The sequence below is a fragment of the Dermacentor albipictus genome, unplaced genomic scaffold (genome assembly GCF_038994185.2).
Source record: "Dermacentor albipictus isolate Rhodes 1998 colony unplaced genomic scaffold, USDA_Dalb.pri_finalv2 scaffold_30, whole genome shotgun sequence".
NCBI classification, from domain to species: domain Eukaryota; kingdom Metazoa; phylum Arthropoda; class Arachnida; order Ixodida; family Ixodidae; genus Dermacentor; species Dermacentor albipictus.
The window spans coordinates 3,326,586-3,336,207 of NW_027225584.1; positions in this window are offsets into that span (position 1 = coordinate 3,326,586).

Sequence of the window (9,622 nt, forward strand, 5' to 3'; positions counted from 1 at the left end):
CTGCTGTCGGCCGTAAAGCATATAATTAAATCACAACTCCAGAAATCAATTATATATACGGACTCCCTCAGTGTTGTGAAGGCCTTGATGTCTTTCTGTAATCACAAAAATCCAGTATTTAATGAGCTCTACTCCGCACTGTGCAAAGCATATATGTCCAACCAACATGTTATCATGTGCTGGGTGCCTGGACATAGGGGTATCGAGGGAAACGTTCTAGCCGACCAGATGGCCACATCAATCTCATTGCATGCAGTTAATCCTACTGCTTCGGTCCCTGTCACAGACCTGAAGCCTCTCTTAAGAAGGAAACTACGAAGCCACTGGCAACGCATGTGGGACGAAGAAATCAATAATAAACTACATGTAATAAAGCCACAATTAGGTTTCTGGCCTCTTGTAACAAAATGCCGCCGGACAGATGTGCTATTCTGCCGCCTAAGAATAGGACACACTTTTGGCACACATAACTTTTTACTCACGGGAAACGAGCCTCCAACCTGTGGTAGATGCGGGGAGAAGCTGACCGTCCTCCACGTCCTACTGGAGTGTCGGGAAGCCGAACTCGAAAGAAAAAAACATTTTCTCTTAGCATACCGGCAGCGCATCCCCCTTCATCCTGTTATGTTACTTGGTCCAGAACCACTCTTTGACACCAACGCCGTCTTAGGTTTTTTGAAAGATGTTGTGTTGCATGTTATTAGCCCCACACGTTCGTAGCGCTTCCTCTCTTTTGAGGATGTCGCTGCGATAATTATTTTGAATAAGCACATGCCTCTAGGCCCTTGTGGTTCAAGGGCTCTGGCGAGGCTGTAGTGCTGTAAGCAATTTAACGTCTCGCATATTTTAAACAATGCATCATTCTTTTACGATGGATTTTAATCTTCACGGTCTTCGTCATTAATCATCGCCATAATTTTATAGCACGTAGATTTTACGCACTTTACAGCGACTATTTTTTAGGCCACTATACAGCCAAGTCACATCTTCCATAATACATCGTTAACACTACCATTTGTCATGGCGCTCTTTGGCCAAACCTGGCCCTTGCGCCATAAAACACTACACATCATCATAGAATATGTATAAGTGTTGGAAGTAACAGAACTGGAAGAAGCCAGCAGATAATGAGGCCAAGGAAAGCATACAGGAACATGTGTTAAGTTTTTTTATATGAAGTATAGAAATGATAAATTCTGGGTAAGCGAAAGTGGATTAAAAGATATCCACCTGTGGGTGAAGAACGGACCCATAACCTTCACATTACACATCTGATATACTAACCACTGTGGTACTACGGCCGTGTTCGAGCGTCGACAATCTGAGGGGCCATTGTGGACGGTTGAATGCTGCCTCGGTGGCACAGTGGTTAGTGCATCGCATGCCTAATGCAAAGGCTGTAGGTTCGTTCTCCCCCCATGCCTGGTTGTTTTTTTTACCATTTTCATTTCCCTTTATCATTTCTACATTTAAATAGAAAATTACAAATAAGTTTCCACGTGCCTTCCCTGGCATCTTCCAGCTGTGATTCAGAAAAATTTTGACCCTCAGGATCCTTTCTTCTCCTTTGGAAGAACAGGAGCTTCATTTTAAAAGTAATGAATCCACCTTGTTCAGTATCTCAATGTGGTCTCAAATCTTATCATAGCATGTGTATTGCTAAGTGAAGTTTTTGTTAAGATGATATAGCATGGGACCTAATTAGTAGCCTTTGTGTACAGATATATGACTAGTCTAATAAATAGGAGGATTTTAAGAAGCACTTCTAACATGGTATGAGCATGTGCTTAAAAAAACTAATCTAGCATGATTTCAGGCATAACTGTTGCCCCTGAAAAATATTTGGATAATATGCATTGGCATTGTTTTTAGAGAGCACCAATACTGCTTTGATAGAGGTAGCCTCGTGGAACTTGAAGCATCGCTTCTTGCTGAGTCAAGGAAATATTTGCATATCTGAGGGGCATGTGTCATAAGCTCGAATGCTGTTTAGAGGCTGCTAATAAGAAAATTACTTGACTTGCCTTCCAGAGATTGCTTCAGTAGTCTATGCTACTCCATCATAAACAATTTACCAGGGTGAACATTCACCACAGTTGGCTTTGCAATGTTTATGCAAAATACCACAATTGGTTACTAGACATGTGACTGCACTAAAACTTGGAATTAATAACCAGTAAGATTTATGGGACCAGCAAAACTTAGTTTATTACTCCAGAACAAAATGCGAGGCACTTCGGTTATTTCTGCCATAGAGTTTCTTACAGTAATTACTAGAGGGAACTCTGGCGCTGCAGTCGTACCACCATGGGAATGATGGGAAGCACATGGATTTGTCGGATAATCGTGCTTGTGAATTCAGACGTTCTTGTGGCTTCGTATATTATACGCTATATAAATCTCATTGTCGTAAATTTCAGCGCAGTCTATACTCTTCGAGGTGCAGAAGACGGCGTCAACACGCACAATTGCTATTATTTGCAACGATTGAGCTTGTCCAGGTAGCCAAATCGAAGGGCGCCAAGCGTCTCAAGGCACTGGTATGCCCGCGATAAATTCATCAGGGCGTTGCACTCGCTTGTCGTTACATGCCTCCGTGGCTTAATGGTTTCAATATCAGGCTTCTGTTCTAGAGTTCCTGTGTCTGAATCCTGTCGTCGGACGATTTTCATGTTTATTTATTTATTACACAGTATATTGTTGAGAATGACTAGTTTACAAAGTCACAAAGCCGTTTGAAGCCAAACAGATGAAGTTTAGGCAAATCCATGTACTTCCCATAATTTCCATGCTGCTACAGCCGTTCTTGTTTGATCTCCTGTGGACACTAACGTCAGAGTTCCCTCTAGTAATTATTGTATGAAACTCTGATTTCTGCGCCTCACTCGTGCAGAAGCGGCACCACACCTGCTGCGTAAACATGCACTACCTTTCGGCCAAGTGCAGGGAATGCTGTGAACTCGCCCTGTACAAAGCCTGCACTAAGTAAAACGAATCACAACGTGCAGGTGCTGCCACGTTGAACTGGTGGAATGAGGAGTGAAATTCAGCACCTCCTGAACTAGTTCAGAAAGTGCAGGTTAATCTAGTGGAGATTATATAGTAACAGAAGTTGAGTGATTCTGCGCTACATTCACGAAATATACTTCATGATACTTTTCCATTTATTTCCTCAGTTATTAAGAATGCCTTTTGCATTGTTGGACAAAACTACAGAATGCCAACATATTTTCTAGCATTCACTGGTAACAAACATGTCAAAACTTGTTCTAGTGTCTGGATTGCCGCTTTAGCCGTTAACCCCCAAGTTAATTCCGGAAAAATGCACCAAATTTTTTACGTACTCAATTTTTCGGTGTCATTCTCATTCTGAAAATATATTACTTCATTGGTGTCTGGTTAGAAATAACACAAAAATAAGAGCTGCTCTTGAGGGCAGCTTTCCCTCAATGCCGACTGTAACTCATCTTTGACAATACGAGCAGCATAACATCCGGCAGAAAGAGTGCAACTCGTCATTGGCGATATTGGTACCACCTCCAGTCACTAGTACAGCTTGGGATCAATGGTTAAAGGTTGCGACTTTGTTGATGCCCAATTTTAATTCTGCAGCTGTTACACTTGGGTGTAGCATGTGTATGTACGTGTGCATGCATTAAAATGACTTCACACTAGAGCAAAGCAACTGTAGTGCAGAGAGGCATTAGTCATCTTTATATATTTGCTTTGTAAAGATGCACTAAGTTTATTTTTTGCAGTATAGGCTTGGCGCTAATTGGCCAAAGATGCCCTTGTGCTACTAAAACCTATCAATTAATTCGCTTTTTGCAGTAGCAGGTGCTTATTCCTTTTTCAGGATCGGTCTGTGAGTTTTAATTTGTTTTTCTTGAACTGTGCAATTTCCACTCACAGGATTGCATGTCATGTGAAGTGTTCCTTTTTCAATCAAGAATGTTGAGGTTGTGTTTGTGAAACTCGATTTCTTGCCTCAAACGAGCTTGTACAAACTGACCAAGCTGATAATTCTACCTGCTTATATATTAAATGTGTTGCGGTTATGAACCCTCATAATGAATGACACATAGTATAAAAATTTTATCTAATAAAACGATTTAATGAAATATTTCATGTTTTTCGCGTTCGTGTTCACTTCTCTACTCTCGTGTCCTGTCTGCATGTCTCACCTCTTTTTTTTTTGCATATTAAATATCGTATAAACTTAACCATGCTTTTTTACCACAATGCAGGGGGAAAAAGTTCCGGTAACACCATGCATTCAGTATGGTGGCCCAGAAGTGTATGCAAGCAACCTCCTTCATGTGGACCAAGAACTACTGTGCAGTGTCTCACAGACTTCCATGCGAAGCCCTCAACATTCTCGTCTCAGTGGAATGGCTGCTCATCTATCTGCATGTCCATCACCAAGACGGCTAGTTGTAAAGCTCCTGTACCCGTTTAAGAAAGCTGAATGATTTTTTTTATTTAGTTTTCACGGTTGGCCGTAGAATCTTAACATTTTTGATGTTTCTAACGTTTTTACCTGGCACAAAGTGGCGCAATAACTTTAAACCAGTGTAATGTATTTAAGTGATGCTCACTCTAATGCCTATCTGGTTTTGTTTGTGTTTAAGAAATTTGAATGTCTGATGAGGTAACAGCATTTAAATTTGTCATCGTGGCTTTTTTCAATGAGCTGCTAGGAAATAAGATGCAAAACTTATCACACGCCAGTTGTAGCATTTTTGTATTCATGACTAAAGTATACACGTTTCAAAAGATGGAAAGTAGGGAAAAAAAGCCTCAAGAACATAATCATCCTAGGATTGTCATGTCCTTACAACTCTGCAATGACTAATGCCTCATGCATCTTGGGAGCACAATGGTCGCAATGCCTACAGGTATACTTGATAAGAGACTAGCTTGCAAAAATTTAGTTGAGAGTTAGCGCTCATCCTGTCTGCTTCTAGTCTGTGTCCATGCCACTTCGCGCTACAATCCAAGATCATGTCACTGTACCAACTCGCCCAACTTTTTATCCTTGTGTTAAAGACACACTCAGACTTGTTCTTACTTATGTGACCGGTTATTTTTGTGCTTTATAATAAGATGCAGTGCTTTTAGAATGAAAACGTGATATTTAGTAGTGAGGTTATTTAAAAAAACTGTTCTGCTTAAAATTTAATTGAGCAAGCCTGTGCCATTATTCGGTGCTTATGTCTTTGTATTGGTATGGTTTTACTCATCTTCCTTTTTACTTTTAAAATGTGCAAACATTATTATGTAACCATTTCTCTTGAATGAAATAAATACTTCTGACATTTCGTCACAAATTTTACAATGATGTTCAATTAGGTAACCTTAGACTAGCTGATTGTTGTTCTGGTAGCTTAACTTACAATGCCTTTGCAATATTCAATGCAAGCACATGGTGAAAAATAAACTAAGTTATTGGGTATAAGCAGGTATCTTTCAGTAAATGGAGCATACATATATTTCAGGAAATAGTGCATGCTTATATATTGAACAGCAAGGACAGCTACACATGCTGTTTTGTTCGTAAATGCTGAAACATGATTCGACGTGGAAGCACTTTGTTCTTTGGCTTTGAGTGCTACCTTTAAGTCATGTGACAAAGTAGTAGTAGAAGCATCCCGTGGCGATAAATGACAACTTTGATGAATGGAGGTGTAAAATGTGTGCTTAAAACGGCAAAAAACTGTTTGACAGGCAAACATATGCTTCTGTAGTACTGTACTTGTTACCGTCGCCAATCCATGCATTGCTTGTGCTCTATTGCATTCAATGTGAGCTACAACAACGAGCTGTGGTGTCTTTCCCTCCTGGTCGAGCTGGTGTTGCGAAAATGTTTGACCAAGAAAAGTGGAGGTTTTTAATTATTTCTGAAATGCATGTAACTATGCTTTTGGCTGTGTGCTGCTTCCACGGGGTTATAAGTACTGGTGCACCAAGGTGCGGGAGATCCTGTGTCCTTAGTGCAGCGCGCATTGTTATTGCGCTCTGCATCCGACCGGCAGTGTACTAATCACTGCAGAGGAAGATTACGAAAAGCATGGCCTGTGTGCCTTGCTGCAATGGTGAAACCTTCAATTGTTTGCCTGAAAGGGTCGCACGTTATGCTACCACATGACGGACCAGAAGCGCAATATGACGACGCCTCACAGATTCTGGCTCATATTGAACAAGGTAGTACCATAGCTAAGGCTAGGCAGCATTCACAACAGCTAGTCTGCCCATTAACTACATGGCTGTAGTGAACGCTAAAATACTTGCAGGGATAACACCCTTTTGGAAGCGTGTTGTCCATGCTACACCCATATTGAAAGGGTGGTGTCTCTGTTACACCCCATATAGAAAGGGTGTTGTTAGCTTTACACCCATAGGCGAGGTGACGTCATATTAACACCCCTTCTCTTGTAGGGTGTTAATTTGCATCCTTTGTTTGAGGTGTAGCAATACACCCAAAAAGGGTGTCACCCATGGGACAAGTCATTTACACCCTTGAGGGTGTTAAAATTTTTAGAGTGTATCCTTACTTCGTATGGCAATCTGTTAAATTGCGAAAGAAATTATTGCTTAGCGTTTACGGTGAAACTGCGACTTTCTTTTTTGTTGCGGCGGTAACATAGAAAATCGTGTGATAGTCGCGAGGGGATCATTGAACATGTGAGGTTGACGACGAATCGGAGAACTTTAACGCTCTGTCTGAAAGTACGTCAAAGCGACTATCTCGCGCCTGCGGCGCTCGTGCTGAGTGACTCATGCCATATTATGCGATGCGCGTGCCTTACGGCGCTCTACTTTCAAAATAACATCACTGATTTTCCCGGGGGTACACTAGGGGGCGTTGTGGAGACAGGGCCTGCTCTTCTGGAGCAGTATCTTCGCTCGTCCCAGTTTTTTCGCATCCTGCTACCTACCGATTTTCGCACATGCTTCTACATATACCGACGTACCTTTATACACAGCGTTAAATTTATCCTATTCGTTGTCAACCTCATATATTCAGTGATGCCCTCGTGACTATCACACGATTAACTATGTTACCATTCAGTTATATATATGCAACAAACTCTCCAGCAACTTCCGACGAGCACGAGGAAATCTTGTGAACGACGCACGGTCTCAACACACACACACACGAACCCACACCGCAATGCCGGCCCGCCTAGGGACAAACGCACATATAACAATCAATGAAACTTCTCCTCCGTAGTGCCTAGGCAAAGTCGTGTATTCAAGGAGCAACAGGCCCCAAGATTTTTTTCTCTGGCACCCGGTTGCCCTCGTGGCTGTGCAGAAACGACGGGCGATTCCTGAAATGACCGCCTCGTGTGTGTCTGCTGCGTATGCGTTTACCGCGGCCACCGCGGGGTCCCGAGAGGAGCCCGCTCGCTGTGCTCGCTGCGGCTTACTGTGGACAGCCGCGTGCTCTCATTGGTCCCTGTGGCTGACGTGGCTCAAGGCGTGTGGCGAGGCCGCCTGAGCGCCAACGTCTGCCTGGAACAGCTCGTCTCTCTCCCGAGTTGCACACCTTCGAGGTGTGTCGCCACCATGGTCGAAGCAAAGTGTCCCAGAACTGAGGTGAAACAGCGCGAAAAAGACGAGGACACAAGGAAACAAATACCACAGACAAGCGCTGACTGCCAAAGTGTCTCGAGCGGCCAGTTACGCGGCAATGTTTTCATGTATTCTTTCACGCTTGAAAAAACACTTTGATGTAGCACGCATTGAGCAACAATATGGATCTGTATCGGGAGATTTTCATGGTGCACTACAATTTTCTAATCAGCCCTTTTAATTTGAATATAATGTTTGAGAAGTTAATAGGTAATAATTGGTTAAAACTAAATATCTAAGTAGGCGTAATGCAAAAAATAATCTGAGTATCTCCAAGTGACGGAAACAACGTTACATTGTCCTGCTAAGCTACGTGGCTTTTGCATATATTAAAAGTTTGGCTCAAGTTGCATGGAACACCCTACATAAGCAAGTAAGCGCCGACCTGTAGCATTCAGTGCGGATCGGTCGGCCGCTTTTAGACGCCTCCTAACCTTTTCATTCAGCACACTGCAGGTGGAAATTACACATTTTCGTACAATAGAGCACAACTCTTTCGTCTGCGGCTCCCGATCTGCTCTCTCTCTCTCTCTTTATATATATATATATATATATATATATATATATATATAATGTATATATATATATATATATATATATATATATATATATATATATGTATATATTTGTCTGTTTTGTGGTTATGGAGCTATTTACGTACGAAAACAGCATCCTAGGCGACGAAATGGAAAATAAGTAGGTGCTCTCACAAATCTTGTCAACGTCTTGAGCGAAAAAAGCTTCCAGTACTGATAAGGATCTTCGAAAAGTATTGCTTGAGATGACTACTAAGTTCCTTGGTTCGTTGTATGATATCAAGGCTGATGTGAAAAAGTAGATTCTACGAACAATGCCATAAAGGCCGAACGGACATCTCTCAGGCCATCTCTAAGCTTTACACGTGACAGCTTTGATGAAATAATGAAATAAATAAAATCCCTGAGCTGAAGACCTGAATGGTGCGAGAAGTTGCAGCCTCGAGTACCAGAAAGAGAACACGAAGATAAAGAAAGAAATAGGTCATACAAGAAAACAGCTGACAGGCTTGCACTTGAGACGGAACATTTAATTGAAAGGTATACCCCTGTTGAAAACGAAAACATATAAACAGCAGTAGAAACAGTTGCCAGCTGTTAACGCCTTGGGCTTTCATGTCAAGACTTGGACGTTTTACACACAGTACCGACAAAGATCAACAATGCTCAAAATGTCGTGGTAAACTTTCGCTCGCGGTCCGTGCGTGATAAGGTAAAAAAATCACCAAAGAGAACAGGCTTAACACAACACTGCTTGGTTTCAAAACCATCGCAACCATATGCACAAACGCTTCCAAATCTCTTGGGTATATTTGTCGCAACTTGCGTAACTGCCCATCTAACATCCGTAAATTAGCATTACTACCATTTGTACGCCCTCAGCTTGAGTTCGCGTCCCCTATACGGTCTCCCTACCATGAATACGTAATCCGCATGTTAGAAGTGATCCAAAACCGAGTTAGTTGATTTATTTCCCGAAATTACAGCTACCAGTCAATCAATACTCAAATAAAACTCGACCTTTCCCTTCAATCACTGAGTAACCGACGTGACATAGCACTCCTATCCTTGTTCCATAGATATGTTCACCAAATGGAGCCATCAAACTTGCCACTAGAACGCGCGTCTTGCTCATCACGACGACTTTATAATGATTAAAGTCTCACTCGCATTTATGGCAGCACTAACGCATTTAACTTCTCGGCTCTACCACAAGTGATTCGGTTATGGAATTCGCTTCCTAACAGCACTATCGCTTAAATGAGAACTGATAAATTCGGAAAACTACTGAACCTGTAGTCTTTATCATAACAAATATATTCATCTGTACATATGTCATGCCATATAATACGTGCCACATATGGGACATGTCTTTTTTTCTTGTTTAAATTTTGTTTGCTTTATGTTCTCGCGCTATGTACGTTATTTTGCGCGAGTGATACATCGCT